This window comes from Coregonus clupeaformis, chromosome 5 (genome assembly GCF_020615455.1).
Source record: "Coregonus clupeaformis isolate EN_2021a chromosome 5, ASM2061545v1, whole genome shotgun sequence".
NCBI lineage: Eukaryota > Metazoa > Chordata > Actinopteri > Salmoniformes > Salmonidae > Coregonus > Coregonus clupeaformis.
In genome coordinates this window covers 14,736,740-14,764,186 of record NC_059196.1, presented here as the reverse complement: position 1 = coordinate 14,764,186, position 27,447 = coordinate 14,736,740, and the positions used below count along the sequence as shown (strand labels likewise).

The following is a 27,447-nucleotide window of genomic DNA, read 5'->3' as shown; positions in this document are numbered from 1 at the left end:
AGATCCGTCAGCCAGCCATGAGCAGCCAGATCCGTCGGCCAGCCATGAGCAGCCAGATCCGTCAGCCAGCCATGAGCAGCCAGATCCGTCAGCCAGCCATGAGCAGCCAGATCCTTCAGCCTGCCATGAGCCGTCCAGCCAGGATCCGCCAGAGCCGTCCCAGCCAGGATCCGCCAGAGCCAGCCAGCCAGGATCCGCCATTGAGTCCGGTGCTGTCCCTTAGCCCGGTGCTGCCCCTTATCCTGGTGCTGCCCCTTAGTCCGGTACTGCCCCTTAGTCCGGTGCTGCCCCTTAGTCCGGTGCTGCCCGTTAATCCGGTGCCGCCCCTTAATCCAGTGGGGTTTAGTTGGGGGGGTGGTCATATGGAGGAGGCTACGGAAGCGGATAGTGACTAAGGTGGGGTGGGGACCACGACCAGGGCCAGAGCCGCCACCGTGGACAGACGCCCACCCAGACCCTCCCATAGAGTGTATGCTGGTGCGCCCGGAGTTCGCACCTTTAGGGGGGGGTACTGTGACACTCTGGCTCCGGGACTTTTATATTTGAGCCAGGGTGTATTTGTTTTGTTGGGGTTTGGTTTGGTTATGTTGGGTTTTGGGTGTATTTCTTGTTTGCAGTTCTGTGGGGTTCTTTTCTAGGTTTGGTCTATGACTCCCAATCGGAGGTAACGAGTGTCTGCTGTCGGCTCGTTATCTCTGATTGGGAGCCATATTTATTCTGATTGTTTTCCTGTGGGAATGGTGGGTTTTTGTTCCTGTTGGTCAGTGTACCGTGGACTTCATTGAGTCGTCTTTTGTTTGTAGTTCGATAACGTTTATTTAATAAAGTCATGTTTCTTGGACACGCTGCGCCTTGGTCATACTTGGACGACATAGACGACCGTGACAGTATGATATGAAACATTTTCTAAGGCTACAAAAATAACCCCAACTGTGTACATTTATCGAACATGACATGTTTGACTTTTAGGCCATAAAAGAGTTGAGGGGGAGTTGCACAGTATCCTGCCTTCATCTTCAATAGCTTGTTTTTCTTTTCAGGGGCCAATTCCCAGCAGGTGTCTCTATTTGTTTCCTCTGTACAAAAGAAAATACAGTAAGCCTGCAGTCAAACACTGTAGCATACACACAACATCAAGAGTAGCTACTCAAAACACAGATTATTATCCAAAGTACACTGTCGGGACTTTATTCCTTCACAAACTATGAGCAGCCATTTCAAAACATCCTGAAAAGCCTCGACTTCACTTCAGAAGAACGCTCTGAAAATAACAATGAAGGTTCAAAGCTGGAGATGCCATTGGATAGCCACTGGATGAACTTGTTTAGCAACTCCTGAACAAGCACACTAACTGTGAGGGTTTTCTTGACCCGTGAAGGTGTTAGACTAAAACCAAGAAACGACATAACAGCCTGACTGGTCATTATTACCATGTCATCTCATCATGATAAACACATCTTCGTTTAAGTCAACATGTCAGTCAAGCTACTGAACCTTAATCCACCCCTCACAGGTCCCATGGCTGTGCAAAACAGGCAATATTTTACATCATAACATATGAGAAAATGATCGCACATCTGCTGGGTGAGAGCCTGCTCGTTATGTGGTGGGGGATATTTGCACATTAATGAATCCTAATGAAAACCCAACTCATTAGTGAGGCCTCGGGCAATTCCAGTGCACCACAATGAATAAAATGTTACTTTTTATGAGAGTTTACATTCTGCAAGAATATTCAGGATTTAATTATCTCATTATTGGAATTCGTCTCACAAAACATCCAGGGGATTCTACCGTTGAAGCTGCCGGGGTTTTAGGCAAACAATTACAGCATTATCATCTCAAAAAGAGGTATTTTCTGTAGGGTCTCGGTGGAATGTACAGCTACAGTATGCAAATAGCAGGCATGGGATGGGAGTGATGATAACCTGCCTCAATGCCAGTCATACCTGGCAGGAAACCACTCAAACTCGAACTCATCTGACGCCAGATTGTAGACGGGTAAGAGGCAGCATCATGAGACAACCTGGGCTGCCATAACAGGTTTGGACAAAGTTTGTGAGATGTGAGGAATATGGAGAACAGTACAGACACTCTTTATCATGGTACCACGTGATTTTCAAAAAGTGATAGAATCTAGAGTATTTTATATCATTAGTGGCATGTTTATCATGCCTCCTTTCATGAGGTGTGATAAGGTTGCAATGTTCTGACCTGTGTGTAGGTTTAATCCATGTGTAGGTTTAATCCATCCCTGTACTGTGTCAGCAGTGACAAGCCTGGCCCAGTGAAGGAACACTTATACTCTTCAATCCACCAGATGAAATTATGAGAGAAATGTCCTCCGTTTAAGGTTCCTTCAAACATTGGCTCAGGTTTTACCTGACGACACGCTTTGAAGGAGACAATGGATTCTATTCCTGTGTCTTTGGCAAACCTCCGTCACCCTACTTTAGCCATGTGTAATGATAAAAGACTACATCGCAAAAAAAGGCTGAGAGAATATGCCGTTGCGAAACATCTTGGCTCACCTTTAAAGAGATCCTTCACTGCAAAGAGTGAATCATACACTCTGTGATTTGGAATCTGGTGGGCAATATTACATCAGAATGGAGCAATTTTCAGGGATAGTCGATACAAATGTTATTTTAAGCCCAAATGACATCTTCATGACATATGTGACGGAAAACACACAGGGCGTCTATGACTAGATCCATTAGAGGAAAATGAAAAACAGAATATCGCTTCAGGACAGAATGGCGCTTTGTCTGGAATCAAATAGACACAAATATAAGAAGATTAATAAGATGTTGAAGCTGTAAAATGGGACTGTCAAGAAGTGGAGTAATATTAATCAATGACAGCCTGGAGAGTTGGCTGATATAATGTCTATAGTGCACAGATCTAGACAGTTATTTATTTATTGTATTTATCTCTACTTACCATGGCAATGACCTCATGTATCAATGCCAGCCTGGTGATATAGAGTAGAGTCACAGTCTTTTGAGAATGAAAGTGCAAGTAATTCACCAACCAAACCCAAGGTATAAGGATATCTAGTCAGTTGTGTTATCTAAACTGCGCCACAGTTTTTTAGATTGTGTTTTTCCTATTTCCCAAAGTTCCTACAATACAGTTCAACTTGTGGCCATGGAAGCTGGCATCTCTCACCGATCACTGACAGTAATAGGAAGCACATGAGCCAGGGGTTCTTCTGGTTGCATGTAACTTGCAGTAGAGGGACTGATTCTCAGACCAGTGCTGTCACAGTTTTTCTGTCATCAAGGGCAGACATGCTTTTAAAACAGGGTGGATGGCGTGTGACCCTCTCCATCCTGGTCAAACGGGAAACTGTTTTGGCAGGAGGTTTAAGAGAATCAGAGCTAGGCTACTGGATCTCCTTAACACCAGGGCTATTTCAGTCCAGTGGCCCTCGGTGGCCCCTCCAACTTATCGTCTGTGAAAAAGTTAATAACACTAACCAGGATACAAGTGGGAAATATAAAGATCCAGTCCATTAAAACAATTGGAGGCCCCTTACACTTCAGTGTTGTGATGCAAAAATTCTAGCAAAATGTATAGCGCATATAATTAAAAAGGTATTGTCAGATATTATTCATCCTAATCAGACAGGTTTTTTACATGGACGATAAATTGGAGATAATATAAGGCAAGTACTGGAAACAATAGAACACTATGAAAAATCTGGGAAGCCAGGCCTGCTATTCATAGCTGACTTTGAAAAGGATTTCGATAAAGTACGAATGGAGTTTACAGTGGCTTGCGAAAGTATTCACCCCCCTTGGCATTTTTCCTATTTTGTTGCCTTACAACCTGGAATTAAAATTTGATTTTTGGTGGGTTTGTATCATTTGATTTACACAACATGCCTACCACTTTGAAGATGCAAAATATTTTTTATTGTGAAACAAACAAGAAATAAGAAAAAAAAAACAGAATCCTTGAGCGTGCATAACTATTCACCCCCCCAAAGTCAATACTTTGTAGAGCCACCTTTTGCAGCAATTACAGCTGCAAGTCTCTTGGGGTATGTCTCTATAAGCTTGGCACATCTAGCCACTGGGATTTTTTCCCATTCTTCAAGGCAAAACTGCTCCAGCTCCTTCAAGTTGGATGGGTTCTGCTGGTGTACAGCAATCTTTAAGTCATACCACAGATTCTCAATTGGATTGAGGTCTGGGCTTTGACTAGGCCATTCCAATACATTTAAATGTTTCCCCTTAAACCACTCGAGTGTTGCTTTAGCAGTATGCTTAGGGTCATTGTCCAGCTGAAAGGTGAACCTCCGTCCCAGTCTCAAATCTCTGGAAGACTGAAACAGGTTCCCTCAAGAATTTCCCTGTATTTAGCGCCATCCATCAAGTCCTTCAGTTCTGACCAGTTTCCCAGTCCCTGCCGATGAGAGGTGTTGGCTTTGCGCCAGACATAGCGTTTTCCTTGATGGCCAAAAAGCTCAATTTTAGTCTCATCTGACCAGAGTACCTTCTTCCATATGTTTAGGGAGTCTCCCACATGGCTGTTGGTGAACACCAAACGTGTTTGCTTATTTCTTTCTTTAAGTAATGGCTTTTTTCTGCCCACTCTTCCATAATGCCCAGCTCTGTGGAGTGTACAGTTTAAAGTGGTCCTATGGAAGGTACTCCAATCTTCGCTGTGGAGCTTTGCAGCTCCTTCAGGGTTATCTTTGGTCTCTTTGTTGCCTCTCTGATTAATGCCCTCCTTGCCTGGTCCGTGAGTTTTGGGGGGCGGCCCTCTCTTGGCAGGTTTGTTGTGGTGCCATATTCTTTCCATTTTTTAATAATGGATTTAATGGTGCTCTGTGGGATGTTTTTTTATAACCCAACCCTGATCTGTACTTCTCCATAACTTTGTCCCTGACCTGTTTGGAGAGCTCCTTGGTCTTCATGGTGCCACTTGCTTGGTGGTGCCTCTTGCTTAGCGGTGTTGCAGACTCTGGGGCCTTTCAGAACAGGTGTATATATACTGAGATCATGTGACAGATCAGACTTTATTTAACTGATTATGTGACTTCTGATGGTAATTGGTTGCACCAGATCTTCTTTAGGGGCTTCATAGTAAAGGGGATGAATATATATGCATGCACACCGTTTCCGTTATTAATTTTTTCGAATTTTTTGAAACTGGTTATTTTTTTCATTTCACTTCACCAATTTGGACTATTTTGTGTATGTCCATTACATGAAATCCAAATAAAAATCAATTTAAATTACAGGTTGTAATGCAACAAAATAGGAAAAATGCCAAGGGGGATGAATACTTTTGCAAGGCACTGTATGTATGTATGTACACTGCTCAAAAAAATAAAGGGAACACTTAAACAACACAATGTAACTCCAAGTCAATCACACTTCTGTGAAATCAAACTATCCACTTAGGAAGCAACACTGATTGACAATACATTTCACATGCTGTTGTGCAAATGGAATAGACAACAGGTGGAAATTATAGGCAATTAGCAAGACACCCCCAATAAAGGACTGGTTTTGCAGGTGGTGACCACAGACCACTTCTCAGTTCCTATGCTTCCTGGCTGATGTTTTGGTCACTTTTGAATGCTGGCGGTGCTTTCACTCTAGTGGTAGCATGAGACGGAGTCTACAACCCACACAAGTGGCTCAGGTAGTGCAGCTCATCCAGGATGGCACATCAATGCGAGCTGTGGCAAGAAGGTTTGCTGTGTCTGTCAGCGTAGTGTCCAGAGCATGGAGGCGCTACCAGGAGACAGGCCAGTACATCAGGAGACGTGGAGGAGGCCGTAGGAGGGCAACAACCCAGCAGCAGGACTGCTACCTCCGCCTTTGTGCAAGGAGGAGCAGGAGGAGCACTGCCAGAGCCCTGCAAAATGACCTCCAGCAGGCCACAAATGTGCATGTGTCTGCTCAAACGGTCAGAAACAGCCTCCATGAGGGTGGTATGAGGGCCCGACGTCCACAGGTGGGGGTTGTGCTTACAGCCCAACACCGTGCAGGACGTTTGGCATTTGCCAGAGAACAACAAGATTGGCAAATTCGCCACTGGCGCCCTGTGCTCTTCACAGATGAAAGCAGGTTCACACTGAGCACGTGACAGACGTGACAGAGTCTGGAGAAACCGTGGAGAACATTCTGCTGCCTGCAACATCCTCCAGCATGACCGGTTTGGCGGTGGGTCAGTCATGGTGTGGGGTGGCATTTCTTTGGGGGGCCGCACAGCCCTCCATGTGCTCGCCAGAGGTAGCCTGACTGCCTGAGTGGCGCAGTGGTCTAAGGCACTGTATCGCAGTGCTAACTGTGCCACTAGAGATCCTGTTTCGAATCCAGGCTCTGTCGCAGCCGGCCGCGACCGGGAGACTCATGGGCGGCGCACAATTGGCCCAGCGTCGTCCAGGGTAGGGGAGGGAATGGCCGGCAGGGATGTAGCTCAGTTGATAGAGCATGGCGTTTGCAACGCCAGGGTTGTGGGTTCGATTCCCACGGGGGCCAGTATAAAAAAATATATATATGTATTCACTAACTGTAAGTCGCTCTGGATAAGAGCGTCTGCTAAATGACTAAAATGTAAATGTAATGAGATCCTCAGACCCCTTGTGAGACCATATGCTGGTGCGGTTGGCCCTGGGTTCCTCCTAATGCAAGACAATTCTAGACCTCATGTGGCTGGAGTGTGTCAGCAGTTCCTGCAAGAGGAAGGCATTGATGCTATGGACTGGCCCGCCCGTTCCCCAGACCTGAATCCAATTGAGCACATCTGGGACATCATGTCTCGCTCCATCCACCACAGACTGTCCAGGCGTTGTAGGGAGGTCATACAGGCACGTGGAGGCCACACACACTACTGAGCCTCATTTTGACTTGTTTTAAGGACATTACATCAAAGTTGGATCAGCCTGTAGTGTGGTTTTCCACTTTAATTTTGAGGGTGACTCCAAATCCAGACCTCCATGGGTTGATAAATTTGATTTCCATTGATCATTTTTGTGTGATTTTGTTGTCAGCACATTCAACTATGTAAAGAAAATAGTATTTAATAAGATTATTTCATTCATTCAGATCTAGGATGTGTTATTTTAGTGTTCCCTTAATTTTTTTGAGCAGTGATATATATATATATATATATATATATATATATATATATATATATATATATATATATATATATATATTTGCAAAACAATATATGGGGGATTGGAAGTGATGCAGACAATTACATTGATGGAAGCTACAATCTATCTGCAATATTAAAGCTGATCTACCCTCTAAATTAGTTTTTGAAAATATAAAAAAATACTTGTAAATACTACAAAATATATACAGTGGGGAAAAAAAGTATTTAGTCAGCCACCAATTGTGCAAGTTCTCCCACTTAAAAAGATGAGAGAGGCCTGTAATTTTCATCATAGTTACACGTCAACTATGACAGACAAATTGAGAAAAAAAATTCCAGAAAATCACATTGTAGGATTTTTTATGAATTTATTTGCAAATTATGGTGGAAAATAAGTATATGGTCACCTACAAAGAAGCAAGATTTCTGGCTCTCACAGACCTGTAACTTCTTCTTTAAGAGGCTCCTCTGTCCTACACTCGTTACCTGTATTAATGGCACCTGTTTGAACTTGTTATCAGTATAAAATACACCTGCCCACAACCTCAAACAGTCACACTCCAAACTCCACTATGGCCAAGACCAAAGAGCTGTCAAAGGACACCAGAAACAAAATTGTAGACCTGCACCAGGCTGGGAAGACTGAATATGCAATAGGTAAGCAGCTTGGTTTGAAGAAATCAACTGTGTGAGCAATTATTAGGAAATGGAAGACATACAAGACCACTGATAATCTCCCTCGATCTGGGGCTCCACGCAAGATCTCACCCCGTGGGGTCAAAATGATCACAAGAACGGTGAGCAAAAATCCCAGAACCACACGGGGGGACCTAGTGAATAACCTGCAGAGAGCTGGGACCAAAGTAACAAAGCCTACCATCAGTAACACACTACGCCGCCAAGGACTCAAATCCTGCAGTGCCAGACGTGTCCCCCTGCTTAAGCCAGTACATGTCCAGGCCCGTCTGAAGTTTGCTAGAGTGCATTTGGATGATCCAGAAGAGGATTGGGAGAATGTCATATGGTCAGATGAAACCAAAATAGAACTTTTTGGTAAAAACTAAACTCGTCGTGTTTGGAGGACAAATAATGCTGAGTTGCATCCAAAGAACACCATACCTACTGTGAAGCATGGGGGTGGAAACATCATGCTTTGGGGCTGTTTTCTGCAAAGGGACCAGGACGACTGATCCGTGTAAAGGAAAGAATGAATGGGGCCATGTATCGTGAGATTTTGAGTGAAAACCTCCTTCCATCAGCAAGGGCATTGAAGATGAAACGTGGCTGGGTCTTTCAGCATGACAATGATCCCAAACACACCGCCCGGGCAACGAAGGAGTGGCTTTGTAAGAAGCATTTCAAGGTCCTGGAGTGGCCTAGACAGTCTCCAGATCTCAACCCCATAGAAAATCTTTGGAGGGAGTTGAAAGTCCGTGTTGCCCAGCGACAGCCCCAAAACATCACTGCTCTAGAGGAGATCTGCATGGAGGAATGGGCCAAAATACCAGCAACAGTGTGTGAAAACCTTGTGAAGACTTACAGAAAACATTTGACCTGTGTCATTGCCAACAAAGGGTATATAACAAAGTATTGAGAAACTTTTGTTATTGACCAAATACTTATTTTCCACCATAATTTGCAAATAAATTCATTAAAAATCCTACAATGTGATTTTCTGGATTTTTTTTCTCTCATTTTGTCTGTCATAGTTGACGTGTACCTATGATGAAAATTACAGGCCTCTCTCATCTTTTTAAGTGGGAGAACTTGCACAATTGGTGGCTGACTAAATACTTTTTCCCCCCACTGTAACTAAAATAACACTAACCAAGGTCTGGAAGTGCGGCAGCTTCAAACGGGGGAAAGATTAGAACTGGGGATTTTAGCTTTTGTGCATAATTAGGAGAATGGACGGGTGGGACCTGATCCAATCCGTTTCAGACAGAAAGAGGCTGTCTAGGTACGGCAAGCTGGGGCGAGCCAGCATAACCCACTGCTCACTTTACACTGCTGTAGACACAGGTAGCGGGGAATAATTAAACATTCTCCATGCATTAGCACTTTTGACATATAGGCAGCATATTTCAAAAAATGGAATGTGTGGTGCATGGATGATGTAAGCTACAGCGATAAGACTGATTAATGCCTTTTCAAATTCAGATTCAGTACCATAGCCAGCAAGGGAAGAGGAGATGAATTGTGTTTGACTTCCTGCTGCTGTAGTATCTCTGAGGCAGATCAGAGCTCTGATGAGCAGAGGAAGGTCACAAGAAGCTGTGGACCCGTTGGCCCCTCTCACTGTGTGACATCCATCTTCCAATCATGTTGTTGTGTAGAGGAGGGGAGGGAGGGATGGGGGGATCCACATAGTAACCACTGAGTGATTTTTACTTCAGAGAGAGAGCTGTAATTTCCACATGGCACTGTTTACGCACACATACCGGTATACTGTATGGCAAAGTACACAGAAATGGGCAAAGACATGCATACAGATTTGCACAGGCACGCCAGCCAGCACACGCACGCACCCACCCAAGCACACAATAATGATAAAACACAATGTCTGACATCTCAAAATTTGGGCCATGTGTTTTGGGACACTTTTGAGGCATTGTGCTTTTACCGGTATTTCCAGGATTGTCCACTAGTGTTGCTAGGAAATCCTAGAAAATGTTCTGTAATGGTTAAGGTGTTGGCTTGACAGTTACTGGACCTGGGTTCGAGTCCCGGTTGGGATTAACCCCAGAATTTGCTCCAATATACTTCCATTGTTGGTTTCATTGACTCTCCCCTTTAACTGCCCCAAATTGACCTATTTTTTTGCGACAACTTCTGAGTCCGTTGGAGAGGATCAGCTTGAGCAAATTGAGAAGTAGAATCACTGACCTACAAATAGTATTCCCTGCAAAATAATAGGTTATGTGCAATCCCCACACTGAACACACACGCACAACCATACATTGATTAACTGATTGTGTCAATTACAGAACATTTCCTAGGATTTCTTACCTGCAGCAACACTAGTGGACATTGCTGGAAATACCGGTAAAAGCACAGTGCCTCAAAAGGTGCCCCAAAACTCCTGGCCCTAATAATGAGATGTCAAACATTGTGTTTTATCATTATTGTATGTGTGCATGACATAATAGATTGAGGCTACTTTATATTATTTTCCTGATAAATCATGATACAACCCACTGCCAAAGAGGAAAGGGTGATTCAATTACAATTTCAACTACACAGAAGGAGCACTGATGGCAAGACACCAGAGGTTGTAGGTTTACAGAGAACTGGACTATGATACACAGATTCCTCTCTGCCTGCTTTTATAAAACATGTCTCCATACAAAGTTCACCAGGGCTGATAACATTCCAAGAGAATATATACAAAGATGGCCAAAGATACAACTCTCCTTACATCTTATGTATATCCTGTGCACCAGTGGAGGCTCCTCAGAGGTGTGTCCTCCTCACTGAATTTCATAAAAATAAAAATAGTAAAACATTGAAAAAGTTATCCTTTTTAGACAAAACTATACTTAATACATTCACGTCACCAAATAATTGATTAAAACACACTGTTTTGCAATGAAGGTCTATAGTAGCCTCAACAGCACTCTGTAGGGTAGCACCATGGTGTAGCCAGAGGACAGCTAGCTTCCGTCCTCCTCTTGGTACATTGACTTCAATACAAAACCTAGGAGGCTCTTGGTTCTCACCCCCTTCCATAGACTTACACAGTAATTATGACAACTTCCGGAGGACGTCCTCCAACCTATCAGAGCTCTTGCAGCATAAACTGACATGTTGTCCACCCAATCAAAGGATCAGAGAATTAATCTAGTACTGAAAGCATAAGCTACAGCTAGCTAGCACGGCAGTGCATAAAATGTGGTGAGTAGTTGACAAAGAGAGAGAAAGACAATAGTGGAACAGTTTTCAACAAATTAATTTATTCAAAAATGAAGGAGAAGCAAGAGCGAGAGAGAGAGAGAGAGAAAGAGAGAGAGAGATTTTTTTTCACTTTCAGTTTCACTTACTTAGCTAGCAAATGCAGCTGGCTAGTTTAGTTGCACAAACACCAGGCTCAAACAGAAGGATACTATGTTAGCTAGCTGGCTGCATTTGGTATGGATGAAAGAGAGCTTCCTCCAGTTGAACAGTAGCAAGACTGAGGCTATGCTTATTGGGACACCCAAGCAGGTCACCAGTGCTGAAAACATCTGCCCTACAATCAGCGGCCAAGCCATCCACATGTCCTCTGTCATCTCCAACTTAGGAGTCAAGTTTGATCCTTCTCTGTCAATCGATGCCGACATAAAACAAAAATGTAAAACAGAATTTCTCCATCTTAAAAACATTGCCAGGGTCATACCATCACTCTCCCAGCCAGATGCAGAGAAACTGATCCACACCTTTATCTTCTCTCGGATCGACCACGGCAATGTGCTGTAGTGGGCCTCCAAGCCAAATCACTACAGAGGCTCCAACTAATCCAGAAGAGTGCTGCTAGGGTCCTGACCTCATGCCTGTATTTAAAGCCTTGATGGATTGAGGCCCACCTACATCAGCGACCTCATCTCAATCAGCGAGGCATCTCGCACTCTCCACTCCAACCACTCCCTACTGCTTCAAGTCCCCAAGAAATGTCTCCAAACTATGGGGGACCGAGCCTTGTGCTCCCTTGCCCCTTGCCCATGGAATGCGCTTCCTGACCATCTGAGAGCCGCTCCATCACTTGGAACGTTTAAAATGGGCCTTAAAACCCACTTCAACAGACTGTATTTTTTAAAGTCCCAATCTAAAATGTATTTAGCACCTGGCCCACTATCGCTATTTTACCTGCCTTGATTCTAAATGTATGTTGTTTTAATGATATATAATTGTATTAAAAAAACTCAGTAGAGCTTTCAGATAACTCTGTAATTAAAAGCGCTATACAAATTAAATATATTATTATTATTATGCACACACACAACACACACAACACACAACACACACACAACACACACACACACAACACACAACACACACACACACAATAACGATAAAACAAACAATAGCAATGTCTGACATCTCATAACAGATAGGTTACATTACGATCTTTCCCTGATAAATCATGAGGCAACCACATTGCCAAATAAAAGAGGAAGGCGTCATTAAATTCCCCTGTTTATTTTTCTCTGTCCTGAATGCTTGATGATAGGCAAATGTTTCCCATTTCCTCATAAGTGGAGCCTTAGTCCTTTTAATTAGTAATTAAACACATGACATGACAGCCATGACTTGGCAAGACAGTTAATCAATCATTAAGCAGACATTCCCTGGGAGTAACTTAGGCTGTCGAAACCATATATCAGTAAATTCAAATGTGAAATATGGAGGACTGAGTAAACATGAGAAGAAATGTTTCCTTGCAATAGCAATAGCCTACCTACTGTAAACACACACAGGAATTCACCTACTCTGTCAAGACCAAAGACTCATATCAAAGAAGAATCTAACATGAACAAGATGCGGCAAGAAAAGAGGTTGTAAAAGACAGTGCATTCATGAGAACTCTGTAGCTTATAAACCCAAGCTTGGACTTCTGGAACTGTGTGTGTTGCTTTACATCCCAATATCATCCTTAATAGGGTAAAGAGATTCAGATCTCATATTTTCACTAATACCTCAGATTCCCTCTCTACACAAAACAGATAAGAAAAGCTCTATGCGCTGTTTACCTTCAGCCTGGCTGCAGCAGGGCTATGCCTTGGCACATCCCCAATAGAGGATGATTAGAAACTAATTAAACCCCTCAGGCAATTTAGAAGTCTACCTAAGTTAGAGGGTGATGGAAAAGTGGGGAGAACTGTTCGTGGGGTTCCCATGTGCTGTAGAAGTGCCAACAGAAAGACCTGCAACAATAGCATTCCAGTTAAGGTATTCCCTTCAAATCGAGACGTGAACGTTCCATAGTGAATGACAGGATTGTGTGTTTAAAGCAACTTTTCTGTTTTTTTGTTGTCTGTTGTCTTGTTGTTTTTTTGTTGTCTATGCCGGGTGGTGTCTCATAAGATGGTCATAGATGCTTTATGTTACTGGCCTTTATCCTGCCATGATCAACTTTCTGTACGACTTAGGGACTCCATAGACTTCAGCCCATTCATGCTGACCTCATTGACCAAATGTGATTTATTTGACCAGAGTGCTTGATCAGATCATGGGTATGACTGAATGGAAGGTTATACTGCATGTGTAATTGAAATTAGGAAAGTAATCAACTAACCACCCACAACATGCTTGTGTTGTATACTTGTATTTTCAAGACGGCAAACAAGATAAAAGGGAAATCTCCCTTTGAGACTTTTCCCCATCTTGATATCGGTACAAAAACACTATTCATTACGGAAAATCACAAACAAATTATTAGGAACATGTTTGGAAGATCATTGATAATATTTAAGGACAGATCCATTTGATAATCTTGAAAATCTTGAACAAGCATTTTACATGTACATATTTTAATAAATCTATTAAATGAAATAATAAATATTGGGCTTTTGGCTCACTGTTAGCACAAATAGGTCAGGACACAAAAAGGCAGCGGAAGAATGAAAATCTATTTAATTCATGTGCCATAGGGCAATGCCACACACACACACACACACACACACACTTTATTTTGTCATTCAGATAACACTGTTTTAGTTTCTCAAGACCTCCATTTTGTGTCCGTCGACACTTAATCTGGCGGGTTCTCTTTAAACAAGTTGCAAGCCACTGATGTTTACCAGGCCAACCAAAGCATTACAGTAATGTACTCATGGACTCCTTGTAAAGTATAGAGCTGTGGCATATCCCAGCAACCAGAAGCCCCAGCTGGTATGAAATTCCTTTGCTCTAAACAGTGAACCCCTTAGCACAACATCACTGGAGTGCCTGATGTCACAACCCTGTCATTCTGAGTGGTGTCAGGTGCGTGGGCCAGAGCATTGACAGACACATGACACAACTGTTTGTGCCTCTAACAGAAGAGCACACAGAGCCATTAGGTGCCAGCCCCAATTAACACTGACACACCCGACAGAAAGAGCTCTCATTTTACATAACAACATAACGGGACTGTTACTACAGCTGGCATCTGTGATCACCTCTCTCAGAGAGAGAGAGAGAGAGAGAGAGAGAGAGAGAGAGAGAGAGAGAGAGAGAGAGAGAGAGAGAGAGAGAGAGAGAGAGAGAGAGAGAGAGAGAGAGAGAGAGAGAGAGAGAGAGAGAGAGAGAGAGGGGGTGTGTGTTTGAGAGAGACAGGTGTAGAGAGTCACTATATGTGCATGTGAGTTGCTCAGCTGATGTGTGTCTGTGTAGCCTGTGGTGATCTCTGTGAATATGAACACGTCTGGATGTCCAAGTACCATAAAAATGTATATGCACTCCATGTAACAACTTTCTGACAGAACCTGCTACCAAAGAAGAAGCAATGAGCCATTCTGAACTGTTTCCCACTGCTTTCTTCTCACATGTTGAAAAAGTAAAAGTACTATCATCTTGCTTGTAAAAGTACTATCATCTTGCTTGCATGCTTTACCAGTAAGTGGCAATGGTAGTGAGGTGATTGTGTTTGGGGATGATGTTTAGGAAACAGCACTGGTCTAAAAAATTATGAACAGTACTGTATGTTACAGCATGACAATGGAAGCCACGGTTTGTGCTGCATAAGCCCCTACCACTAACAGGAGGGTGGTGAACAGAGGGCGAAGGGAAACAAATGTAACAGTCCATCAACATTATAATTCAGCCAAATCTGTGAGTGCCTATCAGCAATGTACTGTATGGACACTTTACTCCACACTAACATCTCTAAACATAAATCATAGTGATCATAACAACTAATCTAATCAAAATGATGCAAGTCAGTGCCCAGTTGTCTTTTGTCAGGAATTCACCATTGCCTCTTGAAGAAGAATTCACCTGTAGACAGGACTACTTGCAGCTATTTACTATAATAACTTGACTAACCAGTTTCGAACACATCAAATAAATAAATATGTAATTAACTCTTATTTGTTTTTTTGATGTGGTCATGTGTTCAATAACTCCTGAACTCACCTCAAACCTCAACAAAAGAGTAATAATGTTTTATATGCTTTCTCGTAAAATGTCCCGGAGGTTTCCGTTCTTTGTCGGATGAAAGACCTTCTCCATATTCAAACCTTGTTCACCACGCCACACAAATAAGTGTACAGTCTATGAAAGCAAATAGGTAAATCCACGCGGGCCTCAAACCAAAGACATTTCAGCTGTTTGCCCAACTACCAATACATTTAAAACTGTTGACCAAGTGATAAAATGACACTAGACTAGCGCCTTCCAATCTTTCAGAAGCGCGCCATCATTCTGAACTACAGCTGTCAAGAGCAAAGTAATGGGTAGAGAGCGCTAGTTGTGCGCAAGGCACAGAGATGAAGCCGCACGCACAACAATGACTTGTTATTTCCAAAGTATCAACTTTCGAGCACTTATCATAATATTGATGTGACAACAGGCTTACCGGCGTTTGAAAACGAATGGAAAGGAAAACTAAAAGGCCTAATAAGAAAACGAATAACATGCAGCAATATAAAATACTAAGTATAACATATAAAATATAAAGTCTACTCTAATAATATAAATATCACTAGGCCTACTACTACCACTACTACTACTAATAATAATAATATATCCTACTATTTATAATCAATTTTCACTGTGATAATGATCAATATATTTTGTAGTTCTTCCAGGCGCAAGTCTGCTTTCTGATCATGTTAAATAGCATTGCATACGCCGGGATGCCTGAATACCCTGAACGGTAAGCATGTTACACATAATTGGGCAAATGATGCACAATTATTAGCAAGTGGCTTATGTGCCTCACACTGAGCTAAACCACTTAAAAATAATAATAATTTGAGATAACTCATGCTCAAAAGTACCTCACGCATGGCCTTATCAATACAGACTACAAACTTGCCAACGCAATATAGCACAGTAATAAACACTATCACTGAGAATAATATTGAAAGCAGAATCTTACCGTTCGGTGAATCATTTTCTTTTTCAGTGAAGGTTAATTGTCTAGATCCCGTGCGCAAATGAAATGGCCTTTCAACGCCAAATACAGAGCGTATTTCAAAATTACAGGTTTTTAGAGGAATCCATAAGGTTTGTAGGACAGAGGCGCCTCCACCCGTAGCACGGAGATACTTGTGAAGCTTAAAACCAAACTGCAGGGAATTGAACCGAATTAGCACCCGGCTCGCCCACTCTCTGTCGACTGAGCTGTGCGCTCGGAAACACGCGCGAAACACTAGACACTTGGAAAATGATGTCTGTCGCTCACGCAGTTGCAACAATAACAAAGCGTTTTCCGAAATCCCCGCCACTGTTTCGGTAAAAGGTTAAGGGATTTGCCTGGAGAAATGTAACCACACTCAAATTCATAGACCAAGCTATGGATGCAAGGACTGACCATCCATGATATCCAAATTATAGTTTTAACCATGTTTTGAGGCTATACAGTGTTTGTTTACATATACTTTGTTTACAAACATTGGAACAACAAGCTTATAGTTTGGCTTCTGATGGGGTACGACAGTTTATCTAAACTCGTGGGGCATTTATAAGTTATATTCTTCAAGAATCAATGGATTTAGTCTACATCATTATTTCATTTATAATAAAAAAAATGGATGTAGTAACTGCAGATTGCCCATTTAAAGGTACAGCGATGGGTCTACAGCAGGGGTGTCAAACTCATTTTAGCTCAGGGGCCACATGGAGGAAAATCTATTCCCAAGTGGGCCGGACCGGAAAAATCATGGTATATATAACTTAAAAACAACAACTTCAGATTGTTTTCTTTGTTTTAATACGATCAACATACAACATAAAGCTGGAGCCTGAGGACAGTGTGTCCAAAATAGTACAAGCACAACATCACTATTAATCATAAAACACGTCAAGTTTATTTGAAAATTCTAAAGAAAAAGAACACACAAACACACAATGCCTCAGTGATTAACAGAACTGTTTCACAGATCACAGAACTATATCAGGGTGTCATTTCTCAGGCAGAAATGTAGATAAAAATAATGAAATCCTGTTCCCCAAACAAGTGCAAGAACCACAGAGTCAAGAATAGGTTAAATATACAAATAAAATCAATTAAAAACAATAGCACATCAACATAAAAACATAAACATAAATCTGAAAGCGTTGCTCAAACTCCCGTAACAGTCCCGTTATTTTATCTTTGAACCGCTTCATGTCTGCCACATGTTGGGTCGCACACACATTTTTCAGACAGGGGAAGTGAGCTGCATCACCACCGGCAATTTGCGTCTCCCACAATGACAGCTTCAACTTGAAAGAACGTATGCTGTCATAATACTGCGTGACAACTTTGTTGCGCCCTTGCAGCTGTTTGTTCAAGTTATTCAGGTGCTCTGTAACATCCACCATAAATGCAAGGTCCTGCATCCATTCTGCGGAATGAAATTCTAACACTGGTTTGCCCTTTTCTTCCATGAACTGTTCAATTTCTTCTCGTAAATCAAAGAAACGCCTCAGCACAGCACCTCGGCTTAACCATCTTACCTCAGTGTGGTATGGCAGGCCATAGATGTGGTCTTTCTCTCTGAGAAGGCTGTCAAACTGACGGTGATTCAGGCTTCTGGATCAGATGAAATTAACAGTTTGGATGACCACCTTCATGACGTTATCCATCTTTAATGACTTGCAACACAAAGCCTCCTGGTGCAAAATACAGTGAAAAGTCAAAAAATCACGTCCTCCATTTGCAGATTGCACTTTCTCTCTGAACTTTGTCACAACGCCTGCTTTTTTCCCAATCATTGAGGGCGCACCATCTGTAGCCAGGCTGACAGTGCGGGACCAGTCCACTCCGACCCTGTCCAGCGCGCCGACGAGTGCGGTAAAAATATCAGCTGCTGTCGTTGTATCTGTCATCGGCACCAACTCCACGAACTCCTCGGTGACGGTCAATGTGTCATCAACTCCGCGGATGAAAATGGCCAGTTGCAATGTGCAACATCTGTAATGTCCGTGCTTTCATCAATTGCAACCGAAAACGCAATAAATGACTTTACTTTTTGCTTCAACTGGCTGTCCAAATCCACTGAAAGATCGGAAATCCTGTCTGCAACTGTGTTTCTTGTCAGGCTGATATTTGCAAAAGCCTGCCGCTTTTAAGGGCACACAATCTCCGCTGCCTTCATCATGCATTTTTTACAAATTCACCCTCACTAAATGGTTTTGAAGCCACTGCGATTTCATTAGCAATGAGGTAGCTAGCTTTCACTGCAGCGTCACTGATGTCTCGGCTGTGAGTAAACACAGACTGCTGTTTCTTCAGACCCGCCAACAGTTCATTCACCTTCTCTCATCTCCGCTGTCCTTGAAAGTTGTCATATTTGTCGGCATGAAGACTCACATAGTGGCGACGAAGGTTATATTCTTTCAGCACTGCAACATGCTCTGAACACGCCAAACATACAGCTTTCCCATTCAATTCCGTGAATAAATAGGATGACAATTTTTCTTGGAACACTCTGCACTCTGCGTCCACTTTTCTCTTTTTTGACAGAGACATATTGGGGCAATGAGGGTGCCAAAGCACATAATGTTAAAAGTAGAAGCCGTAATAAATATCGCGGGCAAAACAAAGTAGCTCATTGGCTGCACGTGCTTGACCTACTTGCTCTGCCCCGGTATAAACAGTTTGCTTGCTTAACACAATTGCTATTGCGCCATCCAGTGGACGCAATTGGAACAGCAGTTTATTTAATTGAAAAATTGCAGCGCATTTTTATACTTTACAAAAAGAAAAAAGAAAAATATATATATATTTTTTTTAGTATTTTTTTTTTTTCAAAATCATCTCGCGGGCCGGATTAAACCCGTTTGCGGGCCTGATCCGGCCCGCGGGCCGTACGTTTGACACCCCTGGTCTACAGTATTCATTTTCAAAGCAAAACAATTTGGAAACTACCCACGATTTATGTGAAGTATTTTTTTATTCAAAATTGATCAGATAATGTCCCTGGATTAAGGATATTCAGAGGTCAAAAGAGAAGAATACTGGAATCTTTACTGCCTTACTAAACAAACAATAATTCAGTGAATATTAACTGTGTAAAATGTGAGTGCCAGAATCACACTGTTTGTTTAGCAACCTATTGTTTCGATGTTTGTTCATATTCTCATGCACACTTGACCACACAAAGGTACTGTGACTGTTTACCCATCAAAACCTATCTCTCCAATCCCACATGACCGCCCACACTAGGCCCAACATACCAGCAACAAACTGGGTCAGGGTTTCAGTGGACAAAGGGCAGGGTTCAATGTCAACCAGTTGGGTGACTTTCCTCACACTCCACCCTCACATTCTGGGACATACAGGGATACCTTAGTGTATTGCTAAGGTATTATATTTATTGTGAAGTTGGCCCTCCACCCCTCATGGTAAAGAAGTGACTAATTAACACATGAACCTTGCTTGTGAGCATGTTAAACCATCACACAATTGTTGTCATAACACTCCCAACTAGCAAAAGCTACCAACAGGTGTTCTGAGTAATATGAGTAACACCCTCTCTTTATCAATGAGATCATTCTCTATCCAGCCGACCTATTGCCCTGTATTCTGTCTATAGCCCTCTATCCTGAAACATGCTTTGTGTGTGACCACCATTATCTCTGACGGCCATTATTTGTCTCAGCACACCTCTGGGAGGACACTGGCTGATTCTCTGATAAGCCGTATCTGCTGTTGTTTTTGCAGTGCGCTTCATTAAGTGATGGATAGCAGCTGCATGTTCCAGCAGCGCTCTGGGGCGACAACGCTGATTGGGATGTATGGGAGAGAAGGGAACCCCAGTCAATTACGGTTAACCACCCTGCTAGCTTAGCCCACTGTTGGTTCTTGGTTTGTTTTTCCTCATGGTGATGAATGAAAGACTGAGCTTTGTTTCATCAGCCATCATTCACCCTGAGCACGAGCCCATTCATCGTAAATAAACAGAACTGATGGGGACTCCCACTCACTCCCAAACAGATCATCCCCAGGGTCATCCCTAGAGGGTGGGGGGGGGGGGGGTCAATTCAATACCCATGCATTTTCCCCCAATTCCACCAATCCCCTTCCTATACATCAAAACCCACAAGCAGCCTCCACACAAATGGTTAAACGTGCTACATGTGTAAAACCATATATTTCAAATATGAGAAATAAGAGCAACATAGCTATGTCAGGAGAGGAATGGAGAGAGGAAACATTCTCAAAATACAATTTTTCATTGGTGTGGTGTGGGAATCAATGTTATGGATGGCACAAAAGCAGCATGGCTTAATTCCCAAATCCTCATTCAGCCGCCATCTTTAGTTTCGAACAATAGCAACCTTGGGGTGCATCAGGATAAACAGAAATGAACCATTGTAGTAATCCTCAGCACCATGAACATCACAAGGCAAAAGGAACCCACAGTACCACATCCTGCAGCAGTACAAGGGAAAGGCCAGTTAACAGGAGTCAGACCTGATTTACAGAGCCTCACAAGCGTCTGGACAACACTCCAAGGGAACCAGTGCATCACAATTTAGAGGGTTCACCCAGGTCAGAAGAGAGCTGCCAAATTCTTACTTTGCAGATTTAAGGAGAAAGGGAAGGGGGAGAGAAGGAAGGGAATATGGGTAGATAGCTAGAGAGAAATAATGAGAGGGTTACAATATTATGTACACAGAGAGTCGGATACTGTGACATCGACTGGGGTATGCATGTTGAAGAAACAAGACCTGCGACAGCAGTCAGAGAGACTTTGGTGGCTAAGTCTCTGCCTAAACACACTGTAACAATGGCAGCCCACAGAAGCCCTCTGGGCACAATGCTCAGGTTCAAGCATTTCACAAGATGTGTCTTGTTACACCTTCAGCTGAGGCTGGTGCTGCTGACAGGTGATATGACACCAGTCATAGTGTTTGTCAAGAGAGCACGTCATAAATTAGCACAGGAGACAGTTTAATAACTCACTAAGCTTTGATAAATGTTGCCCTAAGAGTGATGCATAGTAATAGAAGGATATAACCTCCCCTGGCTGGAAAGATGACAAGATCAGGATATGCGGGGAAACACATGAGAAACATAGAACCATGTCAGACATCAGAAGTGGAAACTTCCCATTGCTGGGTGGTGGTTGTTTCCCGCACTTGTCAGGGATCATTAGGGATGCAGGCTGAATGTTGCTGTTTGGCTGCAGGCCAAAATGCTCCAACTGGCAAGTGGCAGTCTGGCATTCACACCTCACCAGTACGAGAGAGGAAGCTGATCTGGCCCACTCCAACCATCATTAGACAAACGATTCAATGAGTGATTGGAATGAAAGCATTGAGGTTTGGGGCATGTGTTTTTCTCTTGTCTCCAGGAACTCACACCCTCCTCGTGATTGAGATGAACTTGATCCATTCCTGGATAATCCTAAAGCAGGGTTTATTTGGCCCCCCAAGTTTTTTGAGGCAAAAATTTAACTTACAAAAATGTTCCCCCCCATTGTTGGACACAAAAGACTGTAAAAACACCAGGAAATCAGCTCAAGTGATTTTCATTTAAGAAATCTGTTCCCAAGTATTCCCATGCATAATAGAGAGACGCGTGGTCGTATAGAAATGTAAGCAAGGTTTGAAATGATTATGTTTTAGTCAAACATTACATCTGTTTGGGCTTCTTGCAGTCAATTTGCAGTCTACAAATTATTTGTAGTTATGTTCCGGCCCCCGACCATCCGCTCAATAAAAAAATTGGCCAGCGGCTGAATCTAGTTGATGATCCCTGCCCTAAAGGGTTACTTTCTACCACATTCGGTAAATTATCTACTTAATCAATAAGGCACTGAAGCACAGTAAAGTCCACCAGACCAGGAACCAGTGGAACACTGTCCTTAAACTGGCCACAGCGGGATTGTTGGGTGGATTATGAATGTGTTGGCTGATAGCCTTCCTCAAGTGCTTTCTGGCCTAAAACCAGCTTGAGTCAAAACCTTACGTCAATACATTGACTCTACTAATGTACTGACGTCTGTGTTGGGAAAATTATATTGAGTTATATTAGGAAAAGCAGTCAGGTCTTATCAGAAATGGTAATCAATCCAATCATAACTGTGGCCTGAATATTTAAATGTAAAGTGCTTCTACAATAACAACTTTCAGGAAAGTTTTAAACTTTCAGGCGATTGGAATTTGTGCCATTGATTGCTGTGTGAGCAAATGCAACACTCACAGGTCAACGTGGTACATGTACACAGTATATACTTTAGCTATCTCGTAAATAGGGCTCATATATTAAAGAGTGGTCCATAATTTACTGCATTGTTGATACAGTTGAAGTCGGAAGTTTACAAACACCTTAGCCAAATACATTTAAACTCAGTTTTTCACAATTCCTGACATTTAATCCTAGTAAAAATTCCCTGTCTTAGGTCAGTTAGGATCACCACTTCATTTTAAGAATGTGAAATGTGAGAATAATAGTAGCGAGAATGATTTATTTCAGCTTTTATTTATTTCATCACGTTCCCAGTGGGTCAGAAGTTTACATACACTCAATTAGTATTTGGTAGCATTGCCTTTCAATTGTTTAACTTGGGTCAAACGTTTCGGTTAGCCTTCCACAAGCTTCCCACAATAAGTTGGGTGAATTTTGGCCCATTCCTCCTGACAGAGCTGGTGTAACTGAGTCAGGTTTGTAGGCCTCCTTCATCGCACATGGTTTTTCAGTTCTGCCCACAAATTTCCTATAGGATTGAGGTCAGGGCTTTGTGATGGCCACTCCAATACCTTGACTTTGTTGTCCTTAAGGCATTTTGCCACAACTTTGGAAGTATGCTTGGGGTCATTGTCCATTTGGAAGACCCATTTGCAACCAAGCTTTAACTTCCTGACTGATGTCTTGAGATGTTGCTTCAATATATCCACATAATTTTCCTTCCTCATGATGCCATCTATTTTGTGAAGTGCACCAGTCCCTCCTGCAGCAAAGCACACCCACAGCATGATTCTGCCACCCCGTGCTTCACGGTTGGGATGGTGTTCTTTGGCTTGCAAGCGTTCCCCTTTTTCCTCCAAAAATAACAACGATGGTCATTATGGTCAAACGGTTCTATTTTTGTTTCATCAGACCAGAGGACATTTCTCCAAAAAGTACGATCTTTGTCCCCATGTGCAGTTGCAAACCGTAGTCTGGCTTTTTTATATCGGTTTTGGAGCAGTGGCTTCTTCCTTGCTGAGCGGCCTTTCAGGTTATGTCGATATAGGACTCATTTTACTGTGGATATAAATACTTTTGTACCTGTTTCCTCCAGCATCTTCACAAGGTCCTTTGCTGTTGTCTGGGATTGATTAGCACTTTTCGCACCAAAGTACGTTCATCTGTAGGAGACAGAACGCGTCTCCTTCCTGAGCGGTATGACGGCTGCATGGTCCCATGGTGTTTATACTTGCATACTATTGTTTGTACAGATGAATGTGGTACCTTCAGGCGTTTGGAAATTGCTCCCAAGGATGAACCAGACTTGTTAAGGTCTACACATTTCTTTCTGAGGTCTTGGCTGATTTCTTTAGATTTTCCCATGATGTCAAGCAAAGAGGCACTGAGTTTGAAGGTAGGCCTTGAAATAAATCCACAGGTACACCTCCAATTGACTCAAATTATGTCAATTAGCCTATCAGAAGCTTCTAAAGCCATGACATCATTTTCTGGAATTTTCCAAGCTGTTTAAAGGCACAGTCAACTTAGTGTATGTAAACTTCTGACCCACTGGAATTGTGATACAGTGAATTATAAGTGAAAATAATCTGTCTGGGGGCGGCAGGTAGCTTAGTGGTTAAGAGCTTTGTGCCAGTAACCGAAAGGTCGCTGGTTCTAATCCCCGAGCCGACTAGGTGAAAAATCTGTCGATGTGCCCTTGAGCAAGGCACTTAACCCTAATTGCTCCTGTAAGTCGCTCTGGATAAGAGCGTCTGCTAAAATGACGTAAATGTAAATGTCTGTAAACAATTGTTGGAAAAATGACTTGTGTCATGCACAAAGTAGATGTTCTAACCGACTTGCCAAAACTATAGTTTGTTAACAAGAAATGTGTGGAGTGGTTGAAAAATGAGTTTTAATGACTCCAACCTAAGTGTATGTAAACTTCTGACTTCAACTGTATTTGAGGGAAAAATCACCAAGTTAGCATCATATGGAGAGTGTTTCATGGGGGAACAGGTAAAGAGGTCAAAACCCAAACAAAAACCATGCCTCTGTGTGAAGACCACCATTTTTATGTTTCGCGCAAATCCAAAAGAGGGCTTGGGAAAGCACTCGAGCTAGGCATTATGAAAACACAATGGGGGTTATTCCCATAGTTTTCCAAGTCCTCACATTCTCAAACAATACACAAGATTGAAAAATAAATAATCTCACGGAAATGTTCTGATAATGTGGTCACATAAAGCAGCCTAGATACAGTACTGTCACAGGGTAATGTGGCATTTCTCATTGATTGCAATCTTAAATAAATGCCTCAATTGACTTTTTCTGCATTGACCCCTGCCACAGGAGATAAATGCTCAAGGAAAAGACAGTAGGATAGTTTTGTGTTCATAGAGGTTATAAAAGCAACCTTTAACATGAACATTTTTCACACTTTGTTTTCAATATTTTCTTAATGAGGCAACTGCATTGCTTAAGATGTTGCCATCAACAGTGCCTCTTAGGAAAATAAACAGATCTGTTATTCAAATGTATTTCAACTGAGTTATGATGAGATTAGTTGAGGTCACCACTATTTAAAGGGCCAGCGTTAAGTCACTGTGCCAAGTTATTTTTAGATGCACCACACAAAGAGGGATATTCAGCTCCATAATCATACGTGTCACGGGGTCGACACAACTTCTATGTGTGTGGTTATGGTTCTTCTGGTGTTTTATTTGAGAAATGTTCCACTTGATTCTTCCACTGGCCCATGAGAAATCTAGGGAATATCTATTTATCATATCTAATGAATAAATTAATTACATTCTATCTATGTGACATGGCTACATGACTAAGTGTCTGTTATCCTCACTGACTCTATTCAAGGTTCTACAATGTCATTGTCTCATAAGTGTCAGGAGTGATTACGCTCAATAGTCAAGGGAAAGGTAGGGCAATTGCCCCCTGTTTGCCCATAAAACAGCATGTCGGCTGCAGGTTATATATTACTGCACTGATAGATATTACTGCACTGTCGGACCTAGAAGCACAAGCATTTCACTACACCCGCAATAACATCTGCTAAAAAAGTGTATGTGACAAATACAATTTGATTTGATTTGATTCACACTGCTGGCAACACAGCGTAAGGGCACATACAGTAGCAGCAGCCGCTCCCATTTCTGCATCATTTGAAATGAGATTGAGTGCCATTCATTCAACACGGACTCTAGATCAGGGGTGTCAAACTCATTTTAGCTCAGGGGCCACATGGAGGAAAATCTATTCCCAAGTGGGCCGGACCGGAAAAATCATGGTATATATAACTTAAAAACAACAACTTCAGATTGTTTTCTTTGTTTTAATACGATCAACATACAACATAAAGCTGGAGCCTGAGGACAGTGTGTCCAAAATAGTACAAGCACAACATCACTATTAATCATAAAACACGTCAAGTTTATTTGAAAATTCTAAAGAAAAAGAACACACAAACACACAATGCCTCAGTGATTAACATAACTGTTTCACAGATCACAGAACTATATCAGGGTGTCATTTCTCAGGCAGAAATGTAGATAAAAATAATGAAATCCTGTTCCCCAAACAAGTGCAAGAACCACAGAGTCAAGAATAGGTTAAATATACAAATAAAATAAAATCAATTAAAAACAATAGCACATCAACATAAAAACATATAAACATAAAGCTGGAGTCTGAGGACAGTGTCCAAAAGCACAACATCACTATTAATCATAAAACACCTCAAGTTATTTGAAAGTTCTGAGGACAAAGAACACACAAACACACAATGCCTCAGTGATTAACAGAACTGTTTCACAGATCACAGAACTATATCAGGGTGTCATTTCTCAGGCAGAAATGTAGATACAAATAATGAAATCCTGTTCCCCAAACAAGTGCAAGAACCACAGAGTCAAGAATAGGTTAAATATACAAATAAAATAAAATCAATTAAAAACAATAGCACATCAACATAAAAACATAAACATAAATCTGAAAGCGTTGCTCAAACTCCCGTAACAGTCCCGTTATTTTATCTTTGAACCGCTTCATGTCTGCCACATGTTGGGTCGCGCACACATTTTTCAGACAGGGGAAGTGAGCTGCATCACCACCGGCAAGTTGCGTCTCCCACAATGACAGCTTCAACTTGAAAGAACGTATGCTGTCATAATACTGCGTGACAACTTTGTTGCGCCCTTGCAGCTGTTTGTTCAAGTTATTCAGGTGCTCTGTAACATCCACGATAAATGCAAGGTCCTGCATCCATTCTGCGGAATGAAATTCTAACACTGGTTTGCCCTTTTCTTCCATGAACTGTTCAATTTCTTCTCGTAAATCAAAGAAACGCCTCAACACAGCACCTCGGCTTAACCATCTTACCTCAGTGTGGTATGGCAGGCCATAGATGTGGTCTTTCTCTCTGAGAAGGCTGTCAAACTGACGGTTATTCAGGCTTCTGGATCGGATGAAATTAACAGTTTGGATGACCACCTTCATGACGTTATCCATCTTTAATGACTTGCAACACAGCCTCCTGGTGCAAAATACAGTGAAAAGTCAAAAAATCACGTCCTCCATTTGCAGATTGCACTTTCTCTCTGAACTTTGTCACAACGCCTACTTTTTTCCCGATCATTGAGGGCGCACCATCTGTAGCCAGGCTGACAGTGCGGGACCAGTCCACTCCGACCCTGTCCAGCGCGCCGACGAGTGCGGTAAAAATATCAGCTGCTGTCGTTGTATCTGTCATCGGCACCAACTCCACAAACTCCTCGGTGACGGTCAATGTGTCATCAACTCCGCGGATGAAAATGGCCAGTTGTGCAACATCTGTAATGTCCGTGCTTTCATCAATTGCAACCGAAAAACGCAATAAATGACTTTACTTTTTGCTTCAACTGGCTGTCCAAATCCACTGAAAGATCGGAAATCCTGTCTGCAACTGTGTTTCTTGTCAGGCTGATATTTGCAAAAGCCTGCCGCTTTTCAGGGCACACAATCTCCGCTGCCTTCATCATGCATGT

At 42.3% G+C, this 27,447-nt stretch overlaps 1 protein-coding gene across 1 annotated transcript in view; it reads right to left on the bottom strand.

Moving 5' to 3' along the window:
* LOC121557075 (glucagon receptor-like) overlaps positions 1–16,363 on the bottom strand; it is a 31,243-nt gene extending 14,880 nt beyond the window's left edge. The window contains exon 1 of the mRNA XM_041870954.1: positions 16,184–16,363. The gene's annotated coding sequence lies outside the window, so the exon portion shown is untranslated. The remainder of the gene's footprint in view (positions 1–16,183) is intronic.
* Positions 16,364–27,447: the final 11,084 nt, after the last annotated feature.